General features: G+C 45.2%; 1 protein-coding gene across 11 annotated transcripts in view; it reads right to left on the reverse strand.

Moving 5' to 3' along the window:
* The window catches only part of STAU2 (staufen double-stranded RNA binding protein 2), a 172,775-nt gene extending 160,304 nt beyond the window's left edge, over nucleotides 1-12,471 (reverse strand). For 5 of the 11 annotated variants that reach the window (XM_065053811.1, XM_065053805.1, XM_065053810.1 and 2 more), the window contains exon 1: nucleotides 12,323-12,471. The gene's annotated coding sequence lies outside the window, so the exon portion shown is untranslated. Of the gene's footprint in view, nucleotides 1-7,006; nucleotides 7,087-11,368; nucleotides 12,037-12,147; nucleotides 12,245-12,322 lie in introns of those variants that run through there. The other 6 variants (XM_065053812.1, XM_065053807.1, XM_065053808.1 and 3 more) reach the window with 5 other exon arrangements.
* Nucleotides 12,472-12,795: the final 324 nt, after the last annotated feature.

Genomic DNA, 12,795 nt, shown 5'->3' on the forward strand with positions numbered 1-12,795 from the left:
TCAGTGCTAAACCCAGCCCCTGAGAACTGACTAAAAACTCCAGCTCCTCACAAGCCGCTTCCTTTGCTCCTGGACTGGAGCAGAAGAGCAGTGCAGACAGACACCCAGGAGGGCAAGGCAGGGCCAGGCGGCTGAAGTGAATGCCAGGTCAGAACATTAAATCCTATCATACTTTCAGGAAACACAGAAGTTGTTTTTGTAAGGATATTATCATCCACAGAGGAATTACCTTTGCTAACTCCTATATACGATCAGGAAGAAGCTTTCTGAGGAGAGGCAGGAAGGTACTTTTGAAAAAAATAATCAAGTGGGAAATCGAACAGATTAAGAATCTGCACTCAGAATACTTTTCGGCCACTCGTTCAGCAGTCAGCTCAACTTTCCTTTTGAATTGCTACACAGCACAAGCATGTTAAAACAAACAAAAAAACGACTTAAGACTCAGGACTGAGCTACAGACTGCTTCGTCTTGCCAATTCCTTTCCTTTCATCATGAAACTGTATCGACTCCCTGATCTCCAATATTATGTTGATCCAAAATGCTACATGAAGCATATGAGTCCCTAAATCAATGACCACTACTTGGGAATACATATTATTTGCATCTGTCACCAATTCAATCTTTAACAGCTCTCTTTAAAATAGATTTTTGTAATTTTGGAAAGAAAGGAAAACTTCCAAACAAAACCAGACCAATGAAAATAACTAATTATGGAATCAAAGATGAAAAACTATGATTTTTCTCAGTCAACAAAATAGCCAAAAGTCAGGATTTTTGTTGTCATTTAGTTATGATGTATTAGCAAAGGGGCTAGAACAAAAAAAGCTTACGCTGCCATTGAGTTAAGATTCGTACAACTTGAAATACATAGTATATGTCACAGAGAAAATATAATAAGCAAATATTTTGGATGTAGTAAATTGCTTAAGCCACTGGAGCAAGAGACAAGTAACTAATACGAAGAACGCATGATCTACAAGGCCATCTACAGGCACAGTGTATCTCACACCAGAACAAGTTATACCTGTACCATATGGCACTGCTTTACAGTGAGATATGAGGATTCAGGTAGGGATTAGAGACATGTATAATTCAGGTTTCCAAATACAGGCCAAGTGTCTAAACTCGTAATTTTTTAAGGAATGAAAGAAAACACACGGGTTTGAGCACTGACTGTACTTGTGCACAGCTGGATGTGCAAGAGTCTAAAAACTTGTAATGAGAGAAACTTAACAGAAAGTAGAGCATATCGACAGGCAGGAATGCAGCTCTTCCCTTGCTGCCCTGGCAACAGCAAGGCTGACGTGAAAAAGCTGAGAAAGGAGCAACTCAGGCCACAGTGTATCTTACCGCGTGAAGCAAAACTAAACGAGCCCAGCCTGTACACTGGGCTAATTTTCTCCTCTAACAGAAAAATTACAGTCCGGTTCTGTGTGTACTGGACAGCCACTTAAGGTCTCAGGTGAAGACTTCACAGGCAGATATGAAACACAGCTCCTTAGAAACTTCATTAACACTCATCTTGAACCACAATGGAAAAAGGATTGCTCTTCTCACAAAACACCTTCACTGACATCAAAGATCACTGAAGCAAAGGCTGAAACAAAACAAAAAACCCAAACATCTGGAAATCTCTCAGAGAAGACAGTCTGCAGTCAGAGCAAATGCTTCATGGCTACAGCTGCTTGGCATCACAGCAGTTTGGGAAGCTTAATCACAAAACTCCCATTTGAAATGACACGGGAGATCAATCAGATTATCAACTCGAAGATTTCAATGCCAGAAGAAAACTAAAAGATAAGGAAAGTCAATCTGTTGCATCAGAAACTGAGCCACTTGAGCATCTCCATGCTTTTCAACCTGTTTATAACCCAAAGCCCAAGAGTGAAAGGTTAGGTTGCTTCATCTAAATATCCACTACCTTACAAAGAAACTCATCAGAAAGTTCGTTTGTCTCAATTTATTATTGCTGTCCAGAAAACAGAGAAGATGTACAAAAATGCCATGGAAATTTCCAACAGCTAATATGAGCTAACCCAGCTCTCACACTGCCACAAACTTTATGCTAAGAAAAGAAAACGAACCATCTTGCCAGAACGTCGGTTCAGACACAGCCATTGGTTTGAGCCAGCCACAGTACCCTGAGTTATTAGAGAGAAGAAAATGTGAAACTCCCTCACGAAGCAGCAAGCTGATCATCAGCACCTTCTTTGTTGAAGGCTCTCCACATCCAAAACCATCATGGTTTGAGGTATATCCAAAAAAATAGCTTGTATTTGCCTATAATGGCCTACAGATCAGAAGCAGGATGACACCTGCACTCCCCAGCGCTGGAGGGTAATATCCTTCGTTATATTTGTCTACTACAACTGGGAGTAACAACTAATCCAAAGGACAAAAGCTGGCTGTCCAGCAGTGTAACTCTTTAGATCTTTTCCTTATTGTGACTGTAAAGCACCTATGATCCCTTCAAAACTGAAAACTTGTATCTCTCCAGACACTCTGCCATATGCAGTCGTATTTCTAATGGTTTGAAAAGGTGACTACACCTGGTCCCAGTCCTTGAAGAAGGGAGAGTAGGACAATCAAGAGAGACTCAAGACAACACTGACACAAATTGAGCTGAATTTCCAGGGCCACCTCAAAATTTAAACACACAAAACATGTCAGAAATGTTCAAGGAGATAACTAATTAATACAGTGACTCCAGAAATTGTGAACACAGAAGCTGAGATTAGAAAAATGTGGAACAACTTATTAGAAATATATGTTATTTTTACTTTCTGGGATAAGTCAATCAAGTGCAACCATTTAAATATCCCACTAACACTCAAGGGGTTATACTAAAATGGTTATGGTTGCCATCACATACAGAGGTCATCATATCATCTTACAGCAGATGATGGGCAGGTAAACCACATTCACCTTAGGTTAAGCAAAAATTAATTACTAAGATTTTTCATTAAGAAAAATAGCTGAAAAAAAGGGAAGCCTAAGCCACTAGTTTAACAATCAATCATCAGCTTTAAAGTGCAGAGAGGATTAAGTAAGTCAATGAAAAAACCACAACTCAGACTTAACACGCTGCTGCTACAGATTCGTGTGCATCACAGCTGTAACTGGTTCCTTAGTTGTGATATTGGAGTACAGTCAGAGCTCCTAGTTTCTTATTTAATTAGTATTTTTAAATTTCCCTCATATATATTTCTAGAAGCTATGTTTTTCAATTTGCACTAGCAACTCATAGTTATATTCCTAACATCTCAAATAAGCTTTGACTGACTTTAAATTACAAACTACTCTAGGATTAATCTAAGTAATACATACCTACAACTATTATTTTGTTCTGAAGCAGGCAAAAATTGTTTATTGACTAAAAGTTTATTCCCTAACTAGAAACTGCATATTAATAATGGAATTCAGAAAATTACCTTGGTTTTCCTTGACTGCCTGTAACCAACTACTTCTCACATTTCAAGTAACTAACTAAGTTTGGGGAAATAGCAGAAACATGCCTTTTTCTCTGCAAAAAGTTACAGCTCTTGCTACCAGCCCTCCTCATACTGCAATCACTCCCCTGTCATTAACAGCTACAAGATTCTCAGAGAATGAGGTTTCAGTAGACAAAGCAGTGGATGTTGTGCTCTATTTTTAGAAATAGATAAAATTCTGGGGTTTGTGCCTTTTTTGTTCTGCATGAGTGTATTTAAACAAAACCAGTATTTCACTAGAGTGATGAACATTGCCTTGAAGTCTCATACAGCTTCCAAGCTGCAGCTTCCAGACACAACTGGGGTCAATTCGCCACCTCTGATTCATGAATCACTCCTGGAGTTTTCCTCTTCTCTCAGCTCTCCCATAGACACATTTTGCGATGCTTAGATATAAGATAATTTCAACATACAGCTCATGAGACTAGTGCCTTGCTCAGCAGGGGACAGAACAGGACCTTGTCAAATCAGCTCTACAGAGTTCAAAGAGCCTCATCCCTATGTTAAGTGTGTATCTCCTCAGTTGATGAATAAAGGTAAAAGAATTACTGAGCATTGGATTGAATGTACCAAGTTCTCTGACTTAAGGAAAGCACAAAATCCAAGTTTTCAACTGGAGAAAATTAACAGTTTAGAGATGCTGTGTTTGGAGGCAAGGTCATGAACCATTGCAAAATTGATGACAAAAGCCTTGGTCAACAACAATGAAAACAAATAGTCCAAAAATTAAGGAAGTGGACAGTTCATATGTAGCCAGTGGTGACCTGCAGCTACTAACACTGGGCTCCAGATGGGAAGAGACGTGCTTGGAAGAGTCTAAGAGAAAGCCAAGGGGAACAGAGGTAACGATCCGGCCACATACAGCAGGCAGCTATCAATGCAGACTCCTCAAGCATCCTGAGAACGAAAAGAATCATCAACAACTCAGTAAGGTACACAAGGACAGCAATCGTGTACCGATTCCTTGCAGCAAACCCACGCTTTGGCCAGAAATTACAAAGTTGTGCAATGAAACATAATCAAATAAGTTATTTATCTTTGAAGAGACTGCAGGTTATAGACTGCAGGTTATATGCTGACAATCTGGGGAGAGGAAAAAATCCTAGTGGCATGCTTACACATCTTTTCAGAGTTAGCAAAACCAGAGAACACTGAAGAAAAACTGTTGGATATCTGATCAGTGCTAAACTTTAGCCAAATATTATAAACTTGCTGCACACTGAGCACACATTCTGCTGCAGCACAGAGACTACATGCATCTGGCAGGATGGCAAAAGATTAATCTCTGCAGCAGTTGAATCAGTGAGGAGGAAGCTAAACTAACAACCATCAACAGAGAGGAAGACTGCCAGTAAAAAGAGATACGGTGCAAACTGAGCACACTGTGAGTGAACAGAACCAGCACGACAAAACCAGGAGCCTTTTTCCTTCAACTTATGTACTAGTGGTATCAAGTAGGATATGTCATAAGACAGCAAATAAGAGATCTCCATCCATATAGTTGATGATACAGAATAACTTGTTTCCCCAGATAAAAGGAAGTTATAAGCATAACTACTACAGGAAAAAAATGTAAACAAACCATGAACTAAAGTTTGGCATTCTTTCAAGTATTTTTGCACAGATAAAGAGTCAGAAATGAAAGAAGGGACAATCCTGGCTAAAAGTGCAACCTGATTCAGTGGTAACAAGAAATGATTCAAAATAAAAGGAAACAGCACCTAGAAATGAGCAAAAGAGAAAAAGTAGTTTGCATATATGAGGAATGATAATGCTCTCTGCAACAGCATAGGCTCACAACTATATGGAAGCAGGCTTGATATATGGATGATGCTCTGAGCTGCCCTTTAAAGGAATTACTTTCTCACCGCTTACAGTACTTTCAGGACTCTGGGACTATTACCTTCAGCAGGGTGAAGTCAGCTTTTGTGACTCTGGAACCACCCTAAACCAGAGTGAAAGAACAAACTTGCCTGTGAACTAGCAGGGAGGTAATGCTTCTGTTCACTACTGAGCTAAGACTCCTGTTCCTCATGTGGGGGACTATGGTGGGTCCGTGGATTCCCTGATGGAGGGCATGGGAACTGAAATTAGCCTTGAAGATATTAAGGCCTACTCATGAGAAAGATGGGAGTAAAGGAGTATCTAGAGATATTAAGGTGTACCTGCGAGAGAGAAGGGAGTAGAAGAGTAACATGAATGATAGCAAAGTTAGCCAATGAAATGTTACTGCTGTAACCTGTAACCAAAAATGAAGAAATACATGAACTGGTAAAACTGTATAAAAATGCACTTGTGGCAATAAATGGCATCTACTACTTTCATCCTGGAAGAACTTGGTCTATGTCATTTGTCCATCTCAACCATGACATCCTCACCTTCAAAACCAAAGTCAAATTTAAAAGAAACAGACAAACAAAAAACCATGCAAAACTGCAAAAGGGAAGGACCCTATTTTCCAGGATCTCCAAGAGAAGGTGTTATTTGGCTACATATATATGCCCAACACAGTTACACCTCCTGTGAAAAAGGATGTCCATTGTTAACAAAGGGAAGGAGTGCTCATAGCCCAAAAGTCATCCAGCATCTTGGCTGTGACATGCCAGCAGCAGAAGTTTAGGTGGAAGTGAAGACTCCAGAGCTGTGGAACTGAGGTCTCCAATCCAGTGCAACAGCAGACATGTACGTTTGAAAAGCAGAGTAGGCCCTGGAACCAGAACTGCCTCAGCTAACCCTTTTCACCTGCAGTGCTCTGTCCTGCCCTAGGAATATATCAGTTATATTAGTTTGATAGTAACCATGTCTTCCTTCCTCCTGTCAGCTACGAAGTGCATGAACGTAAACAGCACCAGGCAGTATTTGCAATGATAGCAAATAAAGCTGCTGCTTTTTTGGTGCTAGTGATGCCAAAGTTCCTAGTGAGTGCAGAGGTAGCTTAAAAGCCTTGGAAAAGCCAGAACGGGTAAGTTGCTGCTTCCAATCTCTCTTAAAATACTTCAAGTATGGTATTAAAGCTACAGTATTAAAGATTCGCCCCACTATCTACAACAGTGGTTTGCTTTCATGCCTACCTGTAATGAAGGCAAATGTCACAAACTCCAAGGGGTTCTGACTGCAGTGGGATTCGAAGAGAACCAGAAAAAGTGAATCAAAGTTTTACCTATAGCTTAATGGCCACACAAAAAAGGGCCTCCAAAGCCACCACCTCTGGTGAGTTGACACCAACAGTAACTTGTGGAATGGTCAGTTTCAGAAGAGAATTCACATCTAGAATGTCCTCATCAATGAAAACTCCATCAAGCCCATGGAAATGGGATCCAGTCCTTGCATCTTCAGTGACTTTTCACTTGTTTATGGCTCTAAGTGATAAAGAACGGCCAGCTGAAGAGGGGTGAAGAAAAGATGATGCAGATCATTTTTCCTTCTGAAGACATCAAATCCTGTATCTAACCCTGGAGATTCAGCTAAAAGAAAATGTTGAGAGATGTCTCTGAGAAACCAAGGTGAGCTTTACCTGCCTCCTGATCCAGGACAAGCTTCTCATCCTCCTTCATGAAGGACAGACAGCCTTAGTTGCCATGCAGAAGCCAAGAGGACACCTATTTCATAGAAGACCAGTAAGTGTGTTGCATGGAATTATAAGAGGGTCAGAAAGGTTCTTGAGAAAATCCCTCTGGAGTCATTCATTAAGATTCCCAGGCCTTAAAACAGGTACAAAAGGAATAGACTCTTGGGCGTATACTCTTAAGCAAAATACCCACCAGCAATGTCCACTCAAAGGATACTGCCACCACAGAGAGAACACAGTTCAAAGCAGGCAGGTTTAAGTACTACGGAATAAAAAGCAGAGAAAACATTTTCCACAGTCTGGAAAGGAAAAAGCCCTGCAACCCAGTATCCAGGACTGAAGACGAACCAGGGAAGGAGGCGGGGGCGGGAATAACAAAAAAGAGCACACGACTTCTTAACAAGCAATTTTACATTATTTCTTCTTCTTTTCTAACAAAGCCAAGCTCCCACAAACTTCGTTATTTCACTGCTTTATTTGTATCAGTACAACTGGATATGCTGCACAGTGACCAACCATCGCTTTGTATCAGTTCTGCACTTCCACCTTGGGAACAGTAGCTTGATTTCTTCCCTGCAAAATTTATCAGCTGTACAGCTGTATCATCTGGGTGACATGGATTTACAGCCAGTTACTTATGTGGACATCTTCAGTTACTGGCATCAATCTGCATGTTTACTACATTGAAATGTCCTTATATTTGTACAACACTACTTTTTTAAACTGGGTTTATTGTATAAGAAAGTGGAAACTACAAATACATAACAGCTGCCAAACCCAAGAAACCAATAACAGCAATAGCAATAAAAAGGTTTGTCATCTCTTAAAGAAATCTTCTTGTTCCAACAGGTGACCACTTCCAGTGCAAGAAACTTCCCAAGAACATCTAGTCTCCCACGCTCAGAAACATTTCCTTCAGCCTGGAGGCAAACAGTCTCCTCAAAGCCGGCAAGCAGCAAAACTGGACACGTGACCGCTGCCTTCAGAAGTTTTCAGAAGATGAGTCTGTAAACATACCCTTCGAGCATGTGGTATTATGGTAAACATCTTCTGAAGCTGTCTTTGCCCAGAAACTAGGGATGCCAGGTTAACCCATACTCACCATAATACTTAGCCACTGGCTATCACTAGGACCTCCTCAAACACCAACAGGAACCTGTGCTCAAACACTCACTTCTAATTAGTCTAAAAAGGCCCCCCCCTCGCATCATTTTAATGGTGATTAAATTAGAAGATTATGAGGATATAGGAATACACTGCATTCACAAAATTAAATAACTCAATATGCAAAAAAAAAGTGTTCTTTAAGAGGAAAAAAGGAAAATCAATTTCATAGTTTGAATTTATTTGGCTACGTGTCAATATATTTGTAACATACTGCATACAAATGTACTTGACTAATCCAACAGAAAAGATGCGGTATGACACAGGTGAGCACAATGTGACCCTGGAGTACAGATTTCCCTACTGGGAAACTTTCCAAGTACTACCACCTTAAAAAAATTAAAAAAACCCAACACAAAACAGTTGCTGTTGAGGTGAAGTATGAACAAACTTGAATAGCTACAGACATGCATGTGACTACAGTATTACACTAACACAGATGGTTTTTCAAAATTCATTTTTAGATTAGGAGTTGTGGGAAGCAATTTTTTATATTCTAAATAGTTTCCAGAACAACGCCTGACAAGACATCTCTCAGATTTTTACTGAACTCTTGATCTTTTAATGCAAACATACTTTGGCTAATGCTGATCATGACCAGTCACTGACAATGAGCAGGTCTCCTAAATGCAGAGCCCTTGACTTTTAATACATATATTAACTATGTTATACACAGGTTCCATTTCCTCTCTTCCCAGAGTTTGTCACATGGCCCCAATCAACTCTGCTCCCTGCCTTGCACCACAGACCCTCTCCTCCCTAAGCAGCGCTGTCAGCTCCATTCCCTGACCAGGCCTCCTGCTTTATACACCCTCAACCAAATAGAAACCCCTGCCCTGATGGTTTCAGAGACCACACATAGAGAACCCATCGGCAAACAGCAAGGAGATGAAAAAGGGGTGGCTGGGTGACACCAGGGCCTCCGGCAGCACAGACCCTAACATGGGTGTATTTGGACGTGTAACGTGGCAAAACCAGCAACAGGAACAGTTGAGAAGTGTGGAGGCAGAAAGGGGTAGCAGGGATTCCTGGTTTCCCATGTGGATTTTGACATCAGTACCCACAGCAGCTTTAAGAGGGCCATTCTCTGCCTGTTCCTCTTCCTTTTTTTGGAAGATATAGAAAATTCAAGAACTATTGTGAAAAACACAGGCTATGCGTGATTCAAATATTAGAAATGCAAAATAATTGGTTCTGGCTAAAGACAGGCCTAACTCTTACCTTACAGATCTTGCTGTTGCTTATAGGAAATCAATGTAAGAAGAGTAAGGAAAACTGAAGCTTTCATGGCTTATTAGCACAAGTTATACATTACCGTTATCCTGAAAAGATGTAAGGTTAGCTCCTTCCACACCACATCAGTGACACACATGAGGAAGCAGATACCTGACTCTGCAATGGGAGAGAATCTGCTCATGTGTATAGGTGTCTTTATGAAGTCTACACCAAAAAAAAATCTGGCACTAAAAACTGCACACTTTGTAAGGTCTGTTCTCCAATGGTATGACATCATAAAAAGATGTATTTTAGGCTGAAGGACGGGACATAATTGGTGAGAGTTTTTTCAGTCTTTTTGAAGACTGACAAATCAATAGCCGCATATTTTCAACAGGTCAAAACAAACTGTCTAGATAGAGCATGACAGGTGCAGCTTTCTTAATGGTTGGAGAAGCAGTCTTGGAATCGGAGTATCTACTTCACTACAGCCTGTTGCCTAACCTTCCCAAGGTCACTTTTCATAACACTTTACAAATAAAACATATAGCATTTGATTCTCACATTCACACCAATGTAAACTAGGATTACCATGGAGTCGTGTTTATTAACCTGTGTAGGAAAATCAAGTTCAATATTTGCCCGCAAGGAAGGGGCTGATCGAGTTAAGTACTTACTTATACTTGGCCAAGTCACTAAAACACCTCTGATCAGGTTTTCCTGAAAGTAAAATTAGGAAGTTCCTTTCCAAACTACTTTCACAATTCAGGATGTAGGATTATTCAAATTTATTATTTTGACATAAATATTGGGGAGAAGGTAGCTTAAGCTGGCAACTTACATAAAGACCCTAGCCTCCAGACTACAGCCTTAACTGAACCCAAGGTGAATGACTTCTGCTAAAGCTGAGCAATGTTGCTGAGAAGTTCTCTGCAAAGCAAAATCTGAACAGCATCTTCTCCTCAAAAACTATGAACAAGCAGGGGCAGTCTCAATCCTGTTCCTAGTTGTCAGCAGTAGGAATCTTAACAAAGACAGGCAAGAGCAGAAATCTCTCTCCAGGAGCTTTTCTAGGATAAAGCCAAGGTTCAGTGGCTGGAGATCAGTAGTGGAAATCTTGCACTGCTGCTGGCTTTCTAGAAAAGAGAATTCATTCAGAAACCTGTCAGTCTGGCACTGTTTATAGGCAGCAATGTCACAACAAAACCTGTATAGAGCCTCCCTGTATTTAGTAAATGACTTCAATATATTATTACACTGGTGTAGACTGCTAACCTATAATTACCACACTGCTCAGGAAGACCTTACTCCTTCACAGCTTGATGCCACTAGTAACCTAAGCGAGATATAGCAATATATGCTCGATCACAGAAGTGCAACACAACTACACCTAGTTATACCAGAGCAAATAGCCTTACTTGCGCCTTGCAGGGCCGCTATCTGTGCACATTCTTCACCACTGTTAAAGACAGTATTTCACACAAAGAGAGGGGCTACAACAGAAACACTTCATTTACTCTTCTGTATAATACAAACTTTTTTTTTAGTACCATGGTAGCTGCACAGGGAGCATTCTGAGCATGGCCTGAGCAGCTTACATCTCGGTATCCACAGAAACAGCTTGCTGGCCATGAGGCAATACCAGGTAGATGCACTCTGGGGATATTTTCCACATGAGCATCACTGGTTTGGCGGGCGGGACCCTGAGCCCTACAAGGCGAGCAGCTCTGCTGTGGGATCTGCCCTCCCAGCACGCCCTGAGCAGCCCACGCTTTCCCGGGAGGGCACAGCTGGGACTGCCAGGCCTGGCTGCAACCAGGATGAACTTTCTCCCTCCCACCGAGGAGACCTGAACACCGGGAAAATATTGCCCACTGCCCAAGTGGCCTGGAAAAGGATGTTTAACATAGGTGTCTCCCTGGGTCTCACCCCCAGCTCAACGGCAGCCCCGAAGCCCTCGGTTCGGGCAAAGGCCGGCAAACCGCTCCGCTGCCCATCGCTTCGTGGAAAAGACGCCGACATCCATTTTGGGAGCGGGAGAGCCCAGTCCTGCCGGCGAAGTTTCGGGCCCTGCCCGAAGTTTGGGGGCAGCACGCGATGCGCAACGCGAGGGGGATTAAACACAGCGCAGGAAACCGCGGCGGCCGAGCCGCGGGGTCGGCACTGCTGACCCGGCGAGGAACGCCCGGCGACCCTCACCCGCCGGCGGCGAGCGACCGCCCAGCGCCCCCGAGGCCGCGCATCTCAGTCGGCGCCGCCGACCCCGAGAGAGCACGCCGGGCCGGGCCGGGCCGGGCCGAGCGGCGAGGGGCAACTTCAGGTCGCACCCAACTACTTCCCGAGGTCCGACACAGGGCAGGCCCGCGCGGTCCCCACCGAGCCCAACCCCAGCCCCACCGCACGGCCCGGCCCCGCCCCGGCCTTGGCGCAACGGCCACCGCCGGCAGCCGGACCCCGCTGTGGGAGCTACGGCGGCGGCTCCTCCGCGGCCCCCAGAGGCGGTGGCGCCGGGGCGGCCCACCTGTGCCCCCGCCCGCCTCCTCCGCCCCTCAGCAGCGGCTGGGGGCGGGCGGGGGCCCCGGGCGGATGGCGAGTTGGTGCCTCTTCCACCGCCGCCGGAGCGGAGCGGGCCGGCAACGCCGTGGCGCAGAAGCGCCTGCCCAGCCCCGGGGAGGTGGGGGGCGCTGAGCGGCCGCTGGAGCCCTCACCCCGGGAGTCGCTGCGCCGGCAGGAGGAGGGGGGGGAGACGGGACGGGGACTCGGACATCATGGCTGAAGCAGCCTCCCTCCCCGCCCCTCCGGCCTGGTCCGGTGCGGCCCCCCCTTCCCACTGCCTCCCCGCCCGGCGGCGGGGCGCGGGGCCGCCCCCGCGGGCCCGGTTACCTGCTTCCCAGGGACACTTTGGAGACGCCTCCAACATCGGCAAACACTAAAGAGAACTGACCCCGCCGCCGCGGCGGCCGCCGCCGGCCCCAACCACTCCGCCCCCCCCACCAACCCTCCCGCCGCCACCGCCCCGCCTAGCCGCCTCAGCGCCGCCCGCCTCCCCCCGCCGGCCTCCCCCGCCTCTCCGCCACCGCCCCCCGGCGCGTCCCTCCGCCCGCCGAGGGCTCCCGGCGCCGCGCCCGGGCCTCGCTCCCCCCCGCTCCCGCGGCACGAATGGCCCCGTCCGCGTCCCTTGCCCGGCCCCGTGAGGCGGAGCGCAGCGCCCCTAGCGGTGGCGCGGGGCGCTCCTCCGCTCAGCCCCCACGGCTCCCGGCTCCCCGCGCCCCCGGGCCGGGACCCTTCGGCGGAGCGACCTCGGCCCCGCCGGGTGGGGAAGCCGAGGCCCGGGTCCCCTCCAGTGACGCCGCTGC

Source organism: Columba livia, chromosome 2 (genome assembly GCF_036013475.1).
Source record: "Columba livia isolate bColLiv1 breed racing homer chromosome 2, bColLiv1.pat.W.v2, whole genome shotgun sequence".
Lineage (NCBI taxonomy): Eukaryota > Metazoa > Chordata > Aves > Columbiformes > Columbidae > Columba > Columba livia.